The sequence below is a fragment of the Suricata suricatta genome, chromosome 2 (assembly GCF_006229205.1).
Source record: "Suricata suricatta isolate VVHF042 chromosome 2, meerkat_22Aug2017_6uvM2_HiC, whole genome shotgun sequence".
NCBI classification, from domain to species: domain Eukaryota; kingdom Metazoa; phylum Chordata; class Mammalia; order Carnivora; family Herpestidae; genus Suricata; species Suricata suricatta.
Window position 1 is genome coordinate 137,161,540 of NC_043701.1, and position 22,540 is coordinate 137,184,079.

General features: G+C 42.6%; 1 protein-coding gene across 2 annotated transcripts in view; it reads left to right on the plus strand.

The window, feature by feature from the left end:
• LRMDA (leucine rich melanocyte differentiation associated) overlaps positions 1-22,540 on the plus strand; it is a 721,100-nt gene that overhangs the window by 168,495 nt on the left and 530,065 nt on the right. The gene's annotated exons all lie outside the window — the stretch shown is intronic.

The following is a 22,540-nucleotide window of genomic DNA, read 5'->3' on the forward strand; positions in this document are numbered from 1 at the left end:
GGAAAGGCTGTTTGCTGTGCAGATATGACAAAGGGGAAGTAGACAACCATTGATTTACGTTTGGGAATGACAGTTGAAAAATTCAGCAATAATCATGACAAATGAGAAGAGATGCAGTCAGAGAAAAAAATGCCAATACGTTAAGCCTGCAAAGAAATGCCAAGGTCACAGAGAAAGGTTCCCAAACTTCTCGTTTTGACAACCTTAATGGAAATAATAGAAAAGATGAGGGTTCAGGTTAAAAGGGATGGCTTGGCATGAAGGGCTGCAGGTGTTGGTAATTAGTGGTGAGTCTGGAGAGGGCGTGGCAGGAAGTCCCCTTCCACCACTGGGCAGGCGGCTGTCCAAAAGCAGCTGAGAGGCTTCCGCTGCTGTCAGCCCTGCCCTCCTCTAGGAGGTTTGGAAAATCAAGCACGTGATGTTAATGTCAGTAGCAGCAGCAGGAAGGAAAAAGGTGAGCGGGGTGTGCTTGAGATGCTGGACGAGAGACATTAAATCAGATGGTTTGTTCTGGCCTGCAGTGTGTTGCCTCCTTTATTTTTATTTTATTTTGTTTAAAGGACTGATTATCGGCGAGAAGGTGATGAGTTTCAGGTTACCTGCCTCATAAAGATTGGTGAGATTTCTCCTGGTTTTTTATTTTTATTTTTTATAAGGTACCCATGAGTTGAATCCTGTATTTCTTTACTCCAGTAAGATAGACATAACCCAGAAAGTTCTATGTGTGGATGTGAAAAGTGGATTTAAAAATGTACGTATATGTGTAGGGAGGGAAGTGGTGTGGAAAATGTGGGAAGACCTGTGGTCTGTGAATTGTCAGAACTGGGTTATTGTTAACTGTGTGAATATGGACAAGATGCTTCACCTCTCCAGAGAGCTCAATATGCCCTTCTTTAAAATGGGGGCATTCTTAGGGATGGGGGGAAGTTGCTGAGGTCCCTTTGTGGTATAATCTGAGGATACAATATTATATTATACCACTAGATGTGGTCTGTGGTGTGAAGTCTATTTGTGTATGTAATGTATATGCAAACATATATTTAACATATATATCCACACATACATATCTTTTATTCATCCAGTCACACATTACTATTTTATGCAGCAATTAACACTGCAGTCTAATCTTTACTTTAGCTTGTTCTCATCCAAATATATTGTTTGTTGTGGACTGAGACCCCAATTATAAATACACACACACACACACACACACACACACATCTAGAGAGAGAGAGTGTGAGCAGGGGAGAGGGAGAGAGAATCCCAAGCAGGCTCTGTGCTCAGCATAGAATGCATTAAGGAGCTCAATCCCCATGACTTTGGGATCATGACCTGAGCTGAAGTCAAGAGTTGGATTCTCAACCTACTGAGCCACCCAGGAGCCCCGATAATAATTTTACTTAGCTCAAATGAAATGTTATAGAATCATTCTGTTGATTGAGTAAAAACTTGACACTTGAATTGGCGGAGACAGCCCTCAACGCCCCCAAGTAAGTGTATTATGGGACTGGGTCCCAATTTAGAGAATGACAAAGTATTGTGCATGGGAATTCCTCAGCTTCAGACATTTGAACTATGATTACATTTTTGCTGAATTAGTTCAAGAGAGATAAATAATTTTTTAAAAAGCTTATTTTATTTATATGAAATGAAGTGCCAGGAAAAGCTTCTACAAATGTATCATAATTTGTGAATACTCCACTCTAAATGAAAAATGATTTTATTTAAGTCAACCAACTCCCTTTAGATAAGCTTTGAAGAGAAGCTATCTCATTAAGCAGAATGATCTGTTTTGGAACTGTAGTGTATTCCAACTCCTCTTACCCAAGTGGCTTTGGAGTCTTGCCCAGACAGGGTTAACCCCGACCTTCATGTCACCAAGAGCACGTGGCTGTGTTCGTTGGAATTGTCTGGGCATGTGAAGGTTCAAAATAAAACAGGTGCTGTGTTTAACAAAAACATCCCACCGACTCAAGCATGTGTAGCATAAAGTTGCCAGAAGCTCTCCAACTCCCATCAGTTAAGGCAGCCTTTTAACTGCAGAAATGAAGGAGGGAAGGACCAGATTATGAATGAGTTGGGTCTGGCATTTGAGGTAATCTTGGGTCTATAATGGTTTCTTACGACTTCACTTCTACCTGGGGCTGCAGAGCAGGCTTATAAGGAAAGTAGCCTCTTTAGATTAAACATTTTCTAATCAGCTTTATCACTCATATCTGAATTTATCTTATTTGAGGAAAATGCCAATATATTAGCAGGCATGTATGATACACAAGGTGACCCTACCAACTTAATGACATAATACATTATCCTTAATGAAGTCAATATCTTGTCTTTTAGCTGTCTGTCTATTGGGGCGATTAATTGCAGTGTCATTAAAGTTAGCTCTCTTTTCATTTGAGCTTGACAAGTCGCATAAAACTAATGTTCTTAGTTATCAGCTACTGGAATAGGATGGAGGATGGAGGAAATTGTAGGACAAATAAGGGGGTACTGCTACAGCTAACTTGAAGGACTTTTTCCAGTGACTGTTTCTTTAGGTCTCTCCTTATCCAGTTGAAATTCAAGGCAAAGCTAGATGGCTCTTATTTAGACCAGGATTCAGGGTGGAGAAAAGAGGGAACTGCTGAGAATTGCACCCAGTTTGGGAGACTTGGAGCTGTCTAGTAACAAAAGCTTGATTACTGGAAGGGTTTTGCACTAAATAGATTTCCTGAGTTACCTGCTGGACTGACGTACGCGAGCTGATAGCTGGTGAGAGAGTGTGATAAAGAGTGGTTGAAACCATGTTTTCATTTAGCTTTGAAGTTTTTCTAATTTAATGGGCTCTCTGGCAGAAGGGAGGATTGAGGGTGGGGGAAGGGATCTGGGTCCAAACGACGCCTTGCAAATGGTTCTACTAAACACCAGCTGATCGTGGGCAATGTGGGAGCCATAGCGCCCGGTCCACTGCTAACTGTAAAGCCAAAGAAAGCCTCACTCCCTGCCTTCCCCCTACCTCTGAAACTACGAGACAGGATGGCTGTAATTTACAGTGTGTTATCTTTGTCTATAGCGGCAAGATGATATGAAGTAAATCAAGGTACGAGTAATGAAAGACTGAGAATTTATTCCTTGGAGCACACTTTAAAGTGTAGTATCTGTTATAGTGGCACTGCCTGAAGACCCTGAAATGAGACTTGGATGAAGGGCAATAAAGCAGCATAGAGGCTCATGTTAATGTTGTTTGTCTGAGGTTAGTAATTGGGTTCCACTGATGAGTTGTGTGAAGACAAAGTGAGAAACCCAGCTAGTATTGTAAATCTTACATTGTTGGAACAAGAAGCAATCCTAACAAATATTGATCCTCTCCGTGCCCAGAGGCGAGGAGGGAAGCAGGGAACTGCAAAGCACTGGCTTGTTTCAATAGCACCAATTACCTTAGTGAAACCAACGCTCTGCATGAAATCCCAGGGTGGACGCAAATGGTGAATTAGCCATGATTAGGCTTTTTAGATGCCCCCCCCCCCAATACACTAGCTTAGCATTCTGTCTCAATTATCCTCTGGTCCTAAAAACATATTTGGTGGAAGTGATTCCTCTCAGGCATTAGAGGCCCTGGTCAGATGTGGATGCCAGATATGAATGTATGGCTGGCCATTGCCTTACATACAAAGGAGCTGGAGTGAGTGTGTTGGAATATGACCACTGGAAAGACAATGCTCTTCACCCTGGATTTCAGAGAATAGCACCAGGTCTTAGGGCCCACATTCCACATTTAATGGACTTTGTTGTTTATTTTTTTCTTCCTATTTGTGATTAATTGATGTCCTCTAAAGACTTTTGGAGAGCTGAACTTCAAGGAAGAAAAGGCATCTCAGACTATGTATTTTGGGGCTGGCTTCCCGTTCTCAATTTTTTTTTATGTTTACCTTTTATTGTTGAGACAGAGAAATAGAGCATGAGTGGGGGGCGCGGAGAGAGAGAGATACAGACTCAGAAGCAGGCTCCAGGCTCTGACCTGTCAGCACAGAGTCTGACATGGGGCTTGAACCCACGAAACATGAGATCATGACCTGAGCCGAAGTTGGATGCTTAACCAACTGAGCCACCCAGGCGCCCCCTGTTCTTTATTTTTTTAATGGTTATTTATTTATTTTGAGAGAGAGAACAAGTGGGGGAAGGGCAGAGAGAGAGAAAGAGAATCCCAAGCAGGTTCTGCATTGTCAGAACAGAGTCCAATGTGAGGGTCATTATCATGAACTACGATGTCATGACCTGAGCTGAGATCAAGAGTCAGGTGCTTAACTGAATGAGCCACCCAGCCACCCTCCATTCTTGATTTTTAATGCAAAGGCTTTCTAAAGATCTGTGCTCATCCTCTCTGAATATAGGGCTTCCTTCCTTGGAATCTTTCGAGTTCTAATCAGGAGGTATTTGGGCTCATGGGAAGGGAGCGTGTTGATAAAATGTGGGAAGGTTACACTTGACTTTGTTTCTTCCCAGGAGGTAAGTACTTGTTTGCAACATTCCTTGGCGCCTGCCCCCTATTCCATTTCTTTGGCTGTAAGCTTGAAGTAGTTAATTTCAGAAGTTCTGTAGACCAGATCTTGTTGCTGGGCTGGGGGGCATTAGGTAGGTATTTGGCCTTTGGGCTTCTGCCTCCTATGCTGCATCAGCTTTATCCCGCTATCCAACCCAAGTGGCCTCTGCTGAGGGAAGGGCCATCCCTGGGGGACCTCAGAACATTTGGTCTCTGATATAACCCTATGATACTTTTATACCGACACATGTATCTTGAGCAGAAAAAAGGTAAAGTTATCCCCACGCCCCTCATCAACCCCCCTCCCAACCAGAATTGGGCAGACAGAGAGCAAGCATGTGAATAAAGAGAACCATACACCTTCTAGAGCTAAAATTGGGTATAGAATACATTTCCAGGATTCCATGACCCAGTAATTAATTCTGTAGTGAATTCTTCAAATGTTTATTGAGTGTCTAACTTAGTGCTAAGACTTATTCTGGATACACAGTTGAATAAGGTGGAATTTACATCATAGTTGTGGGGGCAATAGTGGTGATGGAATATAAACATATGGCCAATTTCTGGTGTAAACTGTGAAGAACACAGAAAAATCTATTGAAGTAGAGGTGGCTTGGGTGGGAAGGGGTTCCTTTAACTGGGGTGGTTTGTAAAGACTCTTATTCTCATACACAACAGCCTTTGGAACTGAGGGTTCCCCCTCTATCCCCCCCGCCAGTTTTATCTCTGTGTCAGTGCTCACACTGTTCTAGAAGACCTGAAATGCCTTGTACCCACATGCCTAGTTTTTGTTCATTTTCCAAGGCCCAGCTCAAAGGCCATATCCTCAAACCCATTCTGGTTCCATCAACTGTAAACGAGCATTTGTACTCAGGGTACCTGTACAGTATTCCGTCCTCACCCCACTTTGGTCCTCGCCACTCCCTGTCTTCCATTACAGTGATTCGTGTGTTCACCTCATCTCTAGTCCTTGTCTGTGGGATCCCTAAGTAAAGGAACCATGTATAGTTAGCATTTTAACCCTTAAGCTCTCAGCAGTGTCTTGTACGTAGTAGACACTCTGTAAATATTTATGAATGAAGAGATTCAGGGGAGAGCTGGGAAATTTTATACTCATGTATGCATGTGTTTGGAGGAGCTTTTGAAGTTGTCTAGAGTTTCATCTGCTCCATGAAATGCCTCCATGAAACACCACTTTATTTTGTGTAAATAGCGTGTGTTTGATGCATCTGAATGGACATGGACATGTGGTGTCTGACTGCCTCTCCAGGCAACGAACACATTTTGGAGGAATTGTTAACTTGGAAGTTGTAATAAAACTTTTACCACTTGGAACAACTAGTATCGGTGTCTGCTAAGGGTGGGCAAAGGCAAAAAGTGCTTCTTGCGGCAAAAATGATTTGACAGTGTTTTAAAAAATAATTATTCTGCAAATATCAATAAACTCAACAAATGGAAACTAACTGCCTTATGATTCGGGTCGAGCTATTCGCCTCCATGTGGGGAGTGCCACCACCTCCAGCCAGCCCATGTACTCCCTGGGCCAGTGCCGGCTTTCCTGGGCGGGAAGGGGGGAGTGAGTGAGTCCATTCCCTGTTGGCCTCCTGAGACACCTCTGAGGATTAAATAACTAATGACTGTAAAGAGCTCCGTGAAAAGAGAGTGCTCTATAAAGTGTTATTGTTGGGGCTGTTAAAAATGGAAAACGACTTTTAATTTAGAAAGAGAGCACTCAGCATAAGGCGGGGTAGCTATAAAGCTTTTATCACCACTTTGCTTTCCCGAGGCTTCCTAGCTGTTGGTGCTGGCACCATGGTTTGCTCCCCCAGGAGATCTTTCACCTGCTCACAGGGCTTAGGAAAGGTGCCAACATCTCATTGGCCTGGGGCCATTCTGGTCCCTTTCTATGTCACAGCCTCTTGGTGAGCACTATGATTTGATTGGCCTTGGATTGGCTTATCATCGATTGGAATGTGAGATCAAGGATCCTCTCCCGATGTGGAGTGTCCTGTAATCTGGTGATGCCAGGACCCCACCCACCTACTCTCCAAACAGGGCAGTGGTATAGATGTCAAACCACTTGTAAAATAGGAGACTTAGGTCACTCACCGTGTGGACAACAGCCTGCCCTCAGCAGAAGAGTCCCTCTAAGACTCCTCTTTTCTTCCTATTGAATGGTAATACTCAGTTTTTACTATGCACTCTGAAGTTCACCAACGATTTCTAAGCTTCTCGTTTCACATTCTAATTTGTCCCTGTCACATTTTGTGGTCGGGAGGTTTAAAATACATTGTTGTACCTGTGCACTCTGTATGATTATTTCATGTCTTATGCTTTCTGTATGTGTTTTTAATCACTGTGTAGAATTTACTTGGACAAGTCCTCACTTTATCATGCAGTGCGATAAATGGGAAGGGGGCTTTCTGGCATCCTTTCCCTTTGGCTCCTCTGACTCCTTTGACACCTAACCCTTCCCCGTGACATGCAGGCCCTGCAAAAAGGGGCCCATAAACTCAGTATTTATCATACAAATGCAGTGATGTGTTTGTATTTTTATGACCTTGCTAATGGTGAGTATTCATTTGTGCCACCTCACCCCAGACACCCATCCTGAGGCTGAGCTGTTTATCAGGCTCACATCTCTTTCCCAAAGCCTGAACAAGGAGCTTGGGGCCACTATAAACATGTTCTCTTTCATTAAAGAGGAAATTATTATCATATATTTTTGTAATAACCAATAACATTTCAAATTACTCATGTTTATGGCTTATAATCAAGCTTATGCTTAACCTCTAATCCTCATGAAGCTGGTAATGATGGGCTGTTGGTTAACCACTTACGGGAAGTTAAGGGCAGGTAGAAAGCCACCTGACCAGCAATTAACCAGAGAAGCAACTCATTTTTGAAGTTGAGATTGTAAACATCACACCTGGCTTATGTTTAATTGATTACAAGTGACACAAGTCCTGTGGGTTTTGTGGTGATGCATTAGTCTATTTGGCCTTGGTCAGCTTCTCAGTGGTTAATGGGCTGAGTGATAGGACATGCTCACTGTTGCACCCTAGGTCTTCATGTCCTGGATCTTTGCTCTTGAAGCTTATCCTTTGGGGATGTTGGTTGCAACACAATTGATGACCGGCCCTTGGTGGTCACAGAGGGCACCACTCCCTCTGTAACTATGTGTTCTCACTGTGGTTCTTCATAGCCTCTTGTTTGAATTCCCATCATCATCTCTGAGTCTGGGGTAATATGGGATCTGAAATACTGTGATGCTACTTGTCATGGGCTTAGATCAGCTTTTGAATTGACTCACTTCCTGGGAGGAAAAGAACGCACCATTTGAAGAAATGGGCCAGTTTGTGGTAACAGCGTCTTGGTCTGCCAACAGGATGGGAGCAGGAGTTCAAGGGAGTGTGATTAAATGGGATGGTTGTACTTATCTAGAGGGTACAGTTAAAGGGCTCTGAATCCAAAGGCTTAGCTGAAGCACTCATTGATGTATTCATTAATAAAAGGAATGTAAGACAGAATTATCTGGAGTCTACTCTCATTTAAATGATTTGAGGATAATACTTTTAAAGTGCATTTTAATTATTAAATAATCACAACCAGGAATCTCCTGTTATCATTTAGGAACTTTATAAACCTACTCTCATTAAATCATCCCTACAACCCAATGTCAAAATTACTATTTTCTGCATTTCACATATGAGGAAACAGAATCTTAGAGGCCTTAAATGACTTCCCCTAGGCCACACATCTAATAGTTACATAGTCCAGTAGAATGACTTCTACTAGCAAAACTCATGTTCTCAACTTCTGTTCTTGACCTACATGTCACTAATGAGAAAGATATCCCAAGGAAGTGGAGATGTCATGGACTTCCTGTCTGTCATGTCACCAAGACTATTAATTGATCTCCTGTGATACATTGGCTCCTATAGCTGGAACTGCAGTGGCATATTGGGAGATTGTGGCACATTAATCCAAATGAAATAAAGATGTTTGTGGATGAATTACTATCAGAGATTATTTGCAGTTTGTTAGTAGCAGTGCATAAGAGATTGGCCATAGCCACTTATCATCATGTAACAGTAGGGCTGAAAGGAGCCTTAGGATAGTTACCTTGCTCAATGGTGGCACTCTGAATTCAACAATAGTTATTGTACAAGTATTTATTGAAAACTTAGTGCATGCTAGGGCATAATTGTGTGCTCTGATGCTTCACATACACTCACATTATAATGCCACACTATAAGATTAAAATTTTACTTTAGCTATAAATCATTGAAAGAAGTTGAAAGAAGAAAATATAGTCTTTACATTTGATAACATGGCACCCATTCCCACTGCTCTTTATTCCTTTTTAAAATTATTATTTTTTTTTATCTGAGATATAGAGAATGTATGAGTGGGGAGAGGGGCAGAGGGAGAGAGAAAATCCCAAACACCCTCCATACTCAGTACAGAGGCTGACATGGGGCTGGGTCCCACTACCCTGTAATCATGACCTAAGCTGAAATTGAGAATCAGATGCTCAACCAACTGAGCTATCCAGACACCCCTTTATTCCTTTTTATAGGACAGAAATTTCATGGAATATTGTTTTATAGAATCTAAAGAATTTCTTTAAATATTTTTTATTTGAGTCTTTGGCAAAAATTCTCTATTTCTGTTTATCTTAAGTTTTGTTTATGTTGCTTTCAATTTTGAAGAACATTTTCATTGAGTATAGAACTCTGGTTTGACCTTTGCTGTTTTAGCAATTTAGTCCTTCCATTGTCTCAAGCTTCCATTGTCACTCCTGGGAAGTCAGTTGTCACTTTTAACCATTGTTTCCCTGTATGTATATATAGCAATGTATCATTTTTCTCTGCTTTCAAGATTTTCTCTTTCACTGTGATTTTCAGAAGTTTGACAGCCATTGATCTTTCATATTTTTTGTGCCTTATATTTTTTTTCTTTTACCATTTTAAATTGTCTCACAGGTCACTGAATCTGTTTATTGTTTTGTAAAATATTTTTTCCTCTTTCTGGGTAGTTCTCTTTATTGACCTATCTTTTCATTTCCCATCTCCATTCTTATGTTAAGATCATCTAGCATATTTTTTTCATTTTAAGTATTGTACTTTTGTTTCGATTTCCATTTGTTTTGTTTTTTTAGTGTTTTAAAATACATTTCTCTGATAAAATATTCTTCAATCATCTTTTCATTTATTATAACCATCTTTTTTCTTAAGACCTTGGTCAAGTTTATTGTAGCTACTTTTTAAAAATTTTTAAGTGATTTTTATTTATTTTTGAGAGAGAGAAAGCATGAGTGAGGGAGAGGCAGAGAGAGAGAGAAAGGGAGAGAGAAAAATTCCTGCATGCCGCATGCTATGAATGCAGAGCCTGACATGGGGTTTGATCTCACAAACCAGGAGATCATGACCTGAGTCTAAATCAAGAGGTGGATGCTTAACCAACTAAGCCATTCATGTGCCCCTATTATACCTCCTTTACAGTACTTGTGTATTCCCCAATCTGAGTCATTGTAGGCTTAGTGCCTACTGACTTTTTAAAACGTCTTGAATGTGAATCATGTTTCCTGATTACTTAGCATGTCTAGTAATTTATTATTTTATCCTGGACATTGTGTATAGTACATCATATATATATATAAATAGACTATTGTTATTTAAAACAATATATATAGCATGTTGAGTTTTTGTTCTAGCAGGTAACTTGGCTGGACTCAAATTACAAATTGTGTCTCCCTATGGTAAGCAGCGGCTGAGACCTCTTAGTTTCTTCAGAGTTCCAGTTGTTATTTTTCACTCAGGTTCATGTGATTTTCCCAGAAATTGTGTATTTCAAGGTCACCCAAAGATCTGGTTATGTGTTATTTTCAGATTTGGGAACGTTATTATTTGTTTGTACCTTCCTTCCCGGGATCTCTCCTCTCATTTTTCAACTGCTCTGTCTGTAGTAAAATCCATTCTCTGACTTGTCTAGCCAATAAGGGTATGACATTCTACTTGTGGTTTAGCCACTCCATCTCGTGCACATCTGTGAAGAGGTGACTTCCATCAAGTTTCTGCCTTTTTTGGGTTGCTTTCAAATGCATTAACATACTGGTTATTTAAAAATATTTTCTCCAAAATTCATCACTATTATTTATGGTAGGGTTAGTCCAATATAAGCTACTCTGTCATTACTGGAAGTTGAACTTCAGATCTTATTGTTTAAGAGAATCCAGAAATTTTTAATGTGAAATTTATTATAGGCAACTACCCCATAAAACCCAGTCATCCCTATGGGTAAAGTATGGCTTGTTTGGCCCAGTTTTGAGGTTTTGAACTAGACCTAAGGTTTCTGGCTCTCAGCTAAGTACTTTTTCTGTTAGGACAAATTAATGTCTCTTTATCTACCTGCTAGAATAGATAACTTCTCAAGTGTTATGACACTGGGTAGAGTTTCCATGGGAGATAACAGAGAATAACCTTGGCAGAATGTGGAGAAGAAATAAAGCCCATGGGAGAAGGGGGCTCAATGGCAGGCGATTACCAGACTGCTTTCTTCTCTTCCACTTGGTCCACTGTGCTTTTTGGCACAGTGAGAACTGGCACACTGGTGGGCTGACTACAGATCTCCTCAGATCCTCTTATATTTAAGGCTGGCAATTTACTACCAGGCCCATGTTCTAATCCAAAGCACTATCATGCTGGAGAACTTTTATCTGAAATCTGTCCTGTCACCAAATGTCATTGTGCCCCTATGCAGGTAGATGTGGAGCATGTAGCTGTACTTGGGCCCTTTGGGTACTTCCTTCATAAATAGCAGATTTAGGACCAGACAAGGAATTGGTACATCAGCCATAAATCCTGAGAAGGAGAATGCCAGATTCATTTGGCTGCTGGCATTTGATTTGTGAGTGTGTTAAAGGTCTCTGAACCTCTTAGAAGAATATGATGAGAAAAATGTGCGTCAGACTGCCCATCCAATTTCTTACTGAGCTTTGGGTACTCAGTAAGTAGGCAGGTAGAAACATTAAGTATTTGGGCTTCCAAATCTGTCCTTTCCAAGTTTATAACATTAATAACTTTGTTTTGAAATTCCAACTTCTCTTTCCTGGGCTTCTTTCATCTTCTGTGGTAGTTCTTTTCTTCCTACTGCAGGCTTCTTATTCTCTTAAGTTCTCTCTTACTCTCCTTTTACAAATATCCTTTCTTAGAAGAACATCTTGTGTCAGCCACAGGGCACTAGCATGATAACATTTTGGAACTGGAAGAAACTTTTTAGAACTTAGGGTTCAACATCTTCATGCCACATAGGTGTCAACTCAGGTAGAGAGGAGAGGGCGTCACTTGAGGCCATATAGCTGTTGGTCAAAGACAGACCTAGAACTCCGTTTTCTAGGCCCCTCCCTACCAGTCCAGTGCTCCTCCTCACCTCACTCTAGCATTTTAACTTTGGCTTGGAATTAAGGCATAATATATTCTCTACTTTAAAAATCCTTTCCATTCAAGGTGGATGATTTGCCCCCACCAACTTCCTACCCTTAATTCTGAATAATGCAAAATTGCAAATATTAGACCGGTTTTGACCTATAAAAATGTCAGTTTCAAATGGTTCAATCTAATCGTTAGAATTTGACCAATAATTTCTATATATTTAAGAAATGCAGCTCCCCTCGCCTTATTATTATTGAATGATTATTGAATTAGAGGGTAGGTTAGCATGATGCCGATGAGCTCACGTCACAGGTCAGAGGACTTTGTAGGCTTCTGAGCTTGCATCTTTTCCCATTCCAGTTGGCAAGCCTCTCTCCAGGAAGCCACCCCAACAGCAGTGTTCCAGATGGGGCTGTGTGTGATCAGTGAGAGGAGGCTGATGTGCGTCACTGACTGCTGTGGTGCAGTGGAAAGTGAAATGGCTTTTAGTGCCGGCGAACCTGACACTGAGTCTTGGATGCACAACTTTTTAGCTGGGAGACCTTGGATTGAGGGTCTTAAGTTCTCTGGTTTTTAGTTTTCTCATCTTTAACGTAATATTAAAGTAGCTTCAACATGATTTGTGCAAATTAAGTGACATAATACCTGAAGTACTTGGCCAGTGCTCGGTATGTAGTGAGGCCTCAATAAATAGCTATTTTTAAACATACCCATACTCACACTTCATGGCACGAGGCTGCTAAGCCAGTAATATCACCTTTGAATCAGCACAGCACCATTTGCCCATTCATAAATCTCTCCCCTTTTCTGTGTATCTAATTTGAGCCTGATAGCTGGTTCTTGCTAGGTGATTGAGTCCTAAGGATAAAGTTTACCCTTTCAGGTAGATTGCATTTTTATTAAGGACAGTGATTTGTTTGGGACCCCCCCCCCCATTCCTGCTTCAGCTCTGGGTTCATAGCAGGGCCTTGAAGGAAATAAATTGGTGAATAAAACGAGCTTCTTTGTAGATGCTCACACATTTACTGTATAATCTAGTGGAGATTTCCCTGGTGGTGTTTGCATAATGTTACATATTTCAGTCCCGCATTTAACACTTGGTGATTGTGAGGGTTCAAGGTGGCTTTAATCAAATGGTAAGGTGGTTCTTGGAGTCTGACACTAGCGCTCCGTATCCTTTGCGGGGGAAATGCTGCTACCAGCCGTAGATTATCGGGGAGTTCCAGCCAGGCTCCAATTGCTTTGTGATAATGCAGTACTTTGTTCCTGAGTAGGTTAAGAACTGATATGCCCATTATGGAGCATATCATGAAATGAATGTTATTGTTAAGTGTAAGGACAGGACATATTAGTGGTATCTTTTATTACACAGTCTTCATTATAAGAGAACAGCTCTTGCTAAAGTAGTCCCCATTTGATACGTAGCAGGACATTGTTCTTGTACTGTTGGCTCTGATTAAGGCTGGTATAATGTACTGTTGCTGCCTGTTACGTCCATCAGGAAAGAAGGTAAAACAGATGAGCATATGTTTGCAACAGATTAAAAAGACTGGTGTAAAGTCCATTAATAATTCTCATACTTAGGATTTGCTTCCTCCTGTACTTACTTACCACATCTGCAACATTTAATCTCTTCTCTGCGAGACCAGCTGAGAGAACCTTTTTCCCCTTCTGAGTGATAGGCCTGGATTTTCTGAGACAGAGCATTTGTCTGTCAGGGCCCATGGCTGCTGTGGTGATTTACTTGCCGTCAGATGATGTTGGTGTCCGGTTGGTGATATAGCCTTGCTGGATATGGGGAAATTTGTTACCTTTAGCTTTGACAGGAAGATAATTGCTGATGGTTAACAGAACTGAGCCAAATCCATTGGTTTTTCAGTAACACAAGCTTAGGACTGGTTTCGAGAACCCTGCTTTTCCCTATATAAGTTTCAGTTCCAGCCTTCTTTTTCTTCTTTGTTCTTCATCTCCTTTTTGTTTTTGTTTATTTAAAGTGTGTGTGTGTGTGTGTGTGTGTGTGTATGTGTGTGTCTTGATGGACATGCACCAAATTCTGCTTCCTTTTTTTAATTGCTAGCATTATGTTAGTGTGAGGACCGACGGAATATTTGTTCATTCTACAAAGAAAAGCCATTAGGGGAAAGGTGTGTGTGTGTGTGTGTGTGTGTGTGTGTTTAGGGGGAGTGTCTAGCAACACCAGAGGCAGCTGGCCACTTGGTAAAGAGGTTGATGATCAGTGGGACATTGTTTTGTTAGGCACCTCTCCTGAGAACACACAAATCGGGGCCTTTGTTATGTAGCTTGTCAATTTTTCTTCATGCTGTGCAATCAAGTGATTGGTTCCACAAAGCTTTGTAATGTTTGAGCCTCAAGGGCTTCTCAGCAAAAGTCTTAAAAGGATGGAACAAGCTCAGAGAGTCCCAGAGGACAGAACTATGCCTCACAGAGTGGGTGGGTTCTGGACTTGGGAAGATGATGAGCTCACCCATTTTTCCTGGTAGAAAGGGGCAGGGGCTGGCTGTGGGGTGTGGGCTGGGAAACCAGTGTGGAGAATGGAAAAGAGTTAGCCTTAGCCCATTCTCTTCAGCCTTTATAACAACAGCTTCTTAGAAGCTTCAGTGTTATGAGTCTCCCCTTTGGAGCCCTGGATTTGAAGCTTGAGATGACGTACCTTAGTGATGTAATGGGCTCTGAACGTGTCAGTATTTACGTGCAGAGAAGCTCGCTTTCTGAGGAACTGTGTATTCTGATGTGCAGGTGCTGAAGTGTATCCATTTACCTGCCTTTTCTTGTCCCTTTTGGAGAGTTCTTCTTCACCCCTCCCGAGATACATGGACATTGTCAAGTCTGTCCTATATTGGTCTTAAAACGTTTTCTTGGCAGTAGGAATACTCTTCTTAAAGCCTAGAGAACTCAGTCGTTCAGTTTTGTGGGAGAGGGTCTCCTGAATCATCACAGCTTCTAGAGGTAGGAGTGTAGGCCTTTGCTAAGATGCTAGGATTTGTAAGAGGATCCAGAGGTGGTCCTCCCTGTTTGGCCATGTGTGTGGATGACTGAGACCTTTGAGGGGCTGGGCTTATCACCTTTCTTCCCCTCCTTAGTCTTCATGTCTGCCTAGTCACCAGACGCTCATAACCCTTTGCCAACAGAGTTGTCACAGGTGTCCCCTTCTTTCCCTCTCTTCAGCCACCTCCCTGGCCTGTTCCTCTCTCTGCTTTGTGATGGCACCACAGCTAGTTTGTGCCTAAAGCTTCCCTTCCCTCTAACACAGACTACTCATTGATACAACGCTGGCCTTTCTAAGACACTGATCTGGCCACTGATCTGGCAGCGATTGACTTTTGATCTCTTTTACTTCCTACCATGTTCACACTTGCCACCTCTTTCCTTCTAGACTATATAATCTTTGAGGGCTAAGCCAGTGTTCTGTGTTTGTTCTCCTGAGCTGTTCATTCCTCTCATCCCTGCTTATTAAATGCTCTTACTGTTCAGGGCCCAATACCAGTGCCAGCCATCACTCCTGGGAAGCGTTTCCTCCTCCTCCAAATTGACATGAAGTCCTCCTTGGGGACCGGTTGCTATATTGTTACTAATAATACTGTTCTCTGGTCTCTGATGCTCACTAGCTGGTGAGCCCCCTGAGGGCCCGGACGTGTCTTCCTGTGCTGAGCCTCTCTACCGTCTGATACCGCCCCTTGCACGCAGTGATTGCTCAGTCCCGGTCAGAGTTTGGTGACGGACTAACAGTTCCTGAACTGTTGAGTGCTAATGCCTGGTAGTGACTTCGTTCTTCAAGGTATCTATCGAGAACCCTCTGTACATACATCACTGTTTTGTCCAGAAATAGGGGAAAAGACACCCGCATCACCACTCCCTGATTTCATGCCGGAGACGACACAGCCTGCTCTCCCAGTGTTCTCCCTCAGTGAGACCTCCTCTCCTCTGTGAGTCATGTCATTCCTGGCGGCTGCTACCGATCATCTGGCATTAGCATTGGCAGTGATTTTCCTGCCACCCTCACATCAGTTATGGTGAGAGTCCTGAGAAGGCCGTCATTGTCCTTTCCCAAGGGTAAGGAGAGTAAGTAAATATTTCTAAAGTGCTTAGTACGTGGAACATTTAGATAATAATACCAGAGACTAAATCATTCAGGGCTAAATGGGTATGGGAGGGTGCAGACAGTAAGTACCAGGAGAGCTGGGAAAGTGCAGTCCAAGAAAACTTTCTGGAGGAGGCGAGTTTGAGGGCCTGAGGAGGAGGGAGGCCAGCCTGGGGCAGGAGAACAGCAGGGGCAGCTACTCAGAGGGGGCAGAGAGAGGGCTTTCTGTTCTTTTCTCATGGTCAGGCAGCAACCGTTAGCGACGGAGTGGCCAGAAGTCACAAGGACCTGGGACACTGCCACAGTGTTCTCCTTGACTGGAGGGCTGGTGCCTCTCCCTGAATAATCCCTTTTAAATTCTTTACTCTGAGTGATCTTTACTGTCTGAGTGATCATTAAAAAAAAAATCATCGTTTTTGAAATCTGCCTTTAACCCCCAGATCATCTTTTTCCATTTCTACTCTCTGGACAGTACAAAACTGGAATATTTCTGTGTTTGTTCTGCTCTCTGTGGGTAACCTCTCTTCCCGCATGATAAATACACATTTGAAAATATTGATTTGCTGCTACCCCTTTGAAAAGCTTAAGAAGGTTGACCTCTGCCTTGGCGTTCTCAGACTTGAATTTTTCAGACTGACCAATCGACCCCCGGAAAGGCTGTGAAACAGTACCTGTGGGTCCTGGAGGGCCTTCTGGAGGACTGAGGACATGGTGGTGGCGACTTGGCAAATGCCTGAAAGGAGGGCTTTTTAATAAAATGCTGTGTGTCCGTGGCTCCAATCTAATGACTTTTAAATAGCTTGTAGGAAGGGAAAAATCTCCATTGTAGAGTCTGAGAGAGTCACCCCAAGGGAAGTGCCATTTTCCAGACATGTCTCAGAACCCCGGGGTCCCCTAGGCTCAGAGCAGATGATGATGTGTTATGCCTTAAAGTTTGCTTCTTCCCGACCCCCCCCGCCCCCACCCCACCCGTCGCTCCTCGTTTTATTTTTTTCCCCTCCGTTTTACCACTGTATGACCTCGTGTTGTATTTTTTCTGAATGACAATGAAAGTAATTGAAAATATTGATTGGCAGTACAGTTAACTTGTCAACACAACCATTTAATTTGTCAGGAGGACTTGTTAAATTGTCAAAAATCATATAAAAAAACTCCTTCAGTCACTGATGATATACATTAGAGTTGTTCATGAATCAAATGGGCCATTTTGGAGATAAGTGTTGAAGAAAAATTTTGAAATGGTTTTCTTCAGATACGTTTGTGTTCTCTCCTTTTCCTTCTCTCATCTCTTCCTCTCTCTCTCTCTCTCTCTCTCTCTCTCTTTCTCTCTTTCTCTCTCTCTCTCATCACTTACTGCAAAGAACATTGGAACCGTTTTGGCTAGGCCAGGTGAGTGAGGGATACTTGGGTGAGTGGAGGCCTTATTAAGTGTGTCACATTGCAGAACAAGATTATTTTATAGCAATCCAATTAGGACATTATGAGCCAAATACCCTGAAGTTATTAATTAGGACAAAAGGCATGGAAGGTTCCTTTTCCCATTATGGGTGGGGCTTAAAACATGGATCTTGGATTTTTTTTTTAAGGAAATTGTCTCTTAGGGGGCCTGGGCTCTTATCTCTCTCAGCCTTGTAGGATGGGTAGGCCACATCCCATTTCCTGTTGAAATGCTTGAGGCACTGCTATAATCTTCCTACATTTTCACTGTTGTTAATCTAGCTCCTGAAGGGCCTATGTTCCCAAATGGAATTGGAATTAGCTTTATTTAGATTAATTTAAGAACAGTGCTATCTCCTACCCATGGGTCAAAATGAGTCAGGTCATTCTTGATATCATTAGTCTTTTGCTCTACTTAGTTTAATAGTATATTAGGGCTCAGAAATCCAACTTGGCCTAGCTTAAGAGAATAAAGAATTTTATTGGAAGACTACTTAGATCACTCCCATACTTGCCAGAAGGGCTGGTGTGATAGGCACAATTCTAAAACTGCCCCCTCCCCAATTCTGTGTCCCCCTAGTCCTGAGAATTGTGAATGTACCATCACTGCCATGATTGTGTTATGGTGTAATGCAGACCTTTAAAAAGGAGAATTATATAGGGCACCTGAATGGCTCAGTCAATTGAGTGTCAGACTTTTGTTCAAATCTCACCATTTGTGGGTTCAAGCTCTGTGCAGGCAGCTGGGAGCCTGGAGCCTACTTCAGATTCTGTGTCTCCCTCTCTCTCTGCCCCTCCCATGATAACTCACTCACAAACTCTCTCTCTCTCAAAAATAAATAAACATTGGGAACAAAAAGGTGGGGATTATCTTAAAAGTGACCTTTAAAAACAGGGATTATCCAGGTGGGCCCAATCTAATCGTATAGTCCTCAAAAGCACAGAACTTTCTTCAACTGGTGGAAGAAGAGGTTGCCATAGATACCTGAAGCAGGAGAGGGATTTGACATGCAGACCTGGTGACGGAGGGGCTCCTGTGAGAAGGTATCCCCGCAGCTTGGAGAAGCAGAAAGTGTGTCCCAGCAGGCAGCCAGGAAAGAATCAGAGACATCAGATCTGTAACTACAAGGAACTTGATTTTGCCAATAACCTGAAAGAGCTTGGAAGTTGATTTTCTTTCCTTGGAACCTCTGGATAATTGTCCACCCAGAATGACACCTAAATTTCAGGCTAGTGAGAGATACCCTGGGTGTCTGAGGTAGAGGTGGGCAGGTGAATGCAGTCCTAGGATTGGGGTCCTGCATCCACTTCTGTGGCTGGGAGGTGAGCTGTACCCTCCTGTGATAGGCAGACCCTGTTACAACCTCATGGACAGCCCCCCCAAAAAGGGAATGCAATTCTGGAAGATAATGAATAAATGTCAACCTAACAGAACACTGACTTTCATGTTAAGGTGTATGTTTTTTCACATTTTAAAATCTCTGACATGGGGATAAATCTTGTGTTATGGCATCTTAAGAATGAAATCTATGACCAGAGTCTGTCATGGCATGTTTGTGTCTACTGAAGCTGGGCCAGCCTTGGTGGCTATCTTGGAGACCTCCTTTGAACTGTAACCCCTATGATGTTAGTCAACAAACTATTGAAGGACCATTTGAGGGAAGCCTACAACTCTTGAGTGTTGTCTGGAAACGTTTCGTTGGCATTGCCTGGTAAGATCGGGAACTTGTTAGTATCAAAACGTACAGAAGGCACATTGGTGTCTGCATCAGCTATTCTCTGGGCTGACAGAGAAGATGGTACTTTGCGTGGAAAACCCAATCATCGATCAACTCTGAGTTGAAAGTTGGTTCCAAAGAGTCAGTTTTTATAATACCTCAAGTCATATATTTTATGTATATATACATATAGGAGTGACAAAAATATATGTCTAAATTAGTCAAAAAGAACTATTTTAATAAGCATAAAATAAAAATTCAAAACAACTAGAAAGCATTATGTTTCAGTTTAATAGTGTTATTTTTCTTAGTGATACATAAAATCATGGAATATTAAAATCAATGACATGTTAGATTCAATTAGTTTTAAATAATACATTTTTGCATATTACACATTAGTTATAACATAGGGAAAGTTTACTTCAATATGTGGAAATTGGAGTTTTGGGTTTGTGACTGGCTGGAGAAATTGGTGCCTTTTAAAGTTTAAAGTTGCTACATTTCCTCTAAATTGGAATTGAGGAAAGAGGGTCAAGAGCCTGATGTAGATTAAAATTAAGCTAATCATGTACCTCAGCTTTTACTCTCCACAAGTGTCCACACATGTCTCTGCTGCTCTCTACCACCTGCCCCTGGGCTCTCAACTGGAATTTGCTGCCAGACAGGAGCGGGTTGAAAAGTGTTGGGCTGGACCAAAAGAGGTGTGACAGTAGGTGACTTTGGTATTTGTAACAGGGCTTTGCTTTTGTTTCTGGACCAAATTGGTATTCTGCTATTACAGAAAGAATACAAGAGACCATATTTTTGTAGCAGTTTTGCCTTTAGCTAGCTGTGAGACCTAGGTCTCAGGATTTAACCATCTTGGAGTTCTCTCTTTCTGCACATGTAATAGGAGCACTAAACCAGAGCACCTCAGACGTTCTTTGCTGCACTAATGTTCTGCTTTCACAAAATTTGCCCAGTCTCTCTTATTGCATTTATTAGGTGTCCCATTTCTAAGTTGGCCCATATGTTTTGAGAGCCTGTGGCCTGCTGAGCTCTGTGTGACAGAGAAGCTAAAGATGCGATTCTTACCCTCGGGGAGCTTACGGTTTCATTCCAGAGACAGGACTGAGGCCTGAAATGGGGACAGTTGAAAGAATATGTGAGTAGCTAACTGAATGAACAGTGTGGACTGTTAAGAACATTCTAGAGAGGGTTTGTTTTGGTTAGCAAGGAACAACTTGAAGGGTTAGGGGGAAATGGTCTGTGAACTTAAATCAATCATCACTGCTTATTATGTTTGTCTCTTGGGGTCTCTGGATTGCCTCTCATTTGTCCTCATTCTGGGCATTTAAATGGGCTGATGTCAGCTGCAAAACACATAGGGACCTTTAGGGCAGCCTCTTTTTTCTCTGGGCTTCATTCAAGGGCCTCTGATGTCAACATGGAAATTGGGTGTCTGAATCCCATTTCTTCACACTTGTCTAGACCTGCCCAGGGTTTGGGTCACTGCCATAGCCAGTTCAGGGTCACCTGATCCCAGCAGTCTTTGTGCTCCCTGGGGTCATTCAGGCACCTAGGCTCCTCCTTCCTGGTTGATTCTGCTCTTCTTTAGCTAGCTGTCCTGGTCTTCATGGCCAAATCTGGCTCACCAGCAACATCTATCTCTTCCATTGCATAGGAAGAGGGAAGACAGCATGAAGCATAGCCCATTTCTTTTTTCAGGTGTGACATCAACTTTGCACGCAACAGTTGGCCGATATTCCATTAGCTTTGTCTTAGTCACGTGGCGCCACTGAGCTGGAGGGTAACTGGGAGATGTAGTCTCTAACTGAGCTGCCATGTACCGTCTACAATCCAAAGGGAATGCTGTAACTGAAATAATGAAGGGAGGAAGCGTGCCAGGGGACAGTTAGCAGTCTGCCGTAACTGTTATCTTTGACCCTTTGCTGTTTTTGCCTTCCCTTCCACTAAGGAATGAGTTCCTTGAAGCCAGCATTTATGCTTTTTTACTCACCTTTACGGCACTACTGTTGATGCCAGAATTTGGTGCATAATAGATGCTTATAAACTGTTTACTAAATGAAGGAACACCATCAGTGAATGAATGAAGAAATGGATGGGTGACAGAGCCCGCAATTTGGGACCCTTCTTTCTTTTCTGCCCCAAGCAGTGTTCTTTGTATTCTGAGAACATGTAGCTGAGCCATGGGTGGGCCATGCTGAGTTCAGTCCGTGAGAGGATGCTTGACTAGGCCCGCCACGCAGTCTTTGAACCCAGGACTGTGGGAGATGCAGGAGTATTTCATTAATCCTTGCACCATTTAGCCTCCTTATCGAATGGCCCAGACCTATTCTTTGTTACGGACAACAATGAAGGGTGCCTTTAAGAAATCTCCAGTGAGTACCGAGGCATTGCAGATTAGGTCAGTAGAACTGCTGCTAGGTTGAGCATGATGGATGAGCAGGAGAATGAGTTTCTGCTGCACGGTATTGTGAAATCTTTTCATTGTCACCAACGGGCCTATGAGGAACTGATGAATGAGGGAGCAAGTGTCAGAAACGCCCTTCCTTGCCCCAGTACAGTTTTAATATCTCCCTGAGCTACAGGATGAGTATTGATAAAAGTAAAGTTTAAAAATAGCCACGGAGTGATGGGTAGCCATGATTTAAGGAGAACAGCAATGGGGTTAGAGAGGGTTCATTTTCCTGAAAGTGCATGAGAGGGAGAGAGCGAGAGGGAGACAGAGAGAGGAGGAGAGAAGTGGCGGGGCTGGACTGTGAGGGGAAAGAGCAGGAGGCTTTTATAAGAAGCTAATGTGATGAGGATGACGAGGGCTTTGATGGATGAGTTAGATCCATCTGGTCGCAGTATATGTAATAAATAGCTGTGCTCAGGTTTGACCTCTCCCACTTACCAGACACATCTTTCTCTTTTGGGATATCCAGGAGGGAGCTTCCATTAGAGGAAAGAACCCGTCATGAGCCAGAGCCGGGGATGTTTATGGGCTTGTGCAGAGGGCAGAAAGGAGATGGTATCCGAGTTACAGGTTTATAAACTGAAAACTGTAGGCAGCCACGGTGCTGGGGAGAGAAGTGCATTTGCAGGGCTGTGGCTGTTTCTGACATGGAGGGGAGAGGCACGGAAGTAGGAGGGTACAGGTGGGTGGGCAGCGGTCCCAGGGGCTGTGTAAGGGACACCTTCATTTCTTGCTCATGGAATTTCCAGGTTCCTTTTGTCCTGTCTTCCCTTGCTGGGAGCAAATGTTAAATTAGGCTGGAATTGAATGGGCCTCTAACTAGGTACATAGTTCTTAACTGGGATGGTTTGGGAATGGGGTATTCTG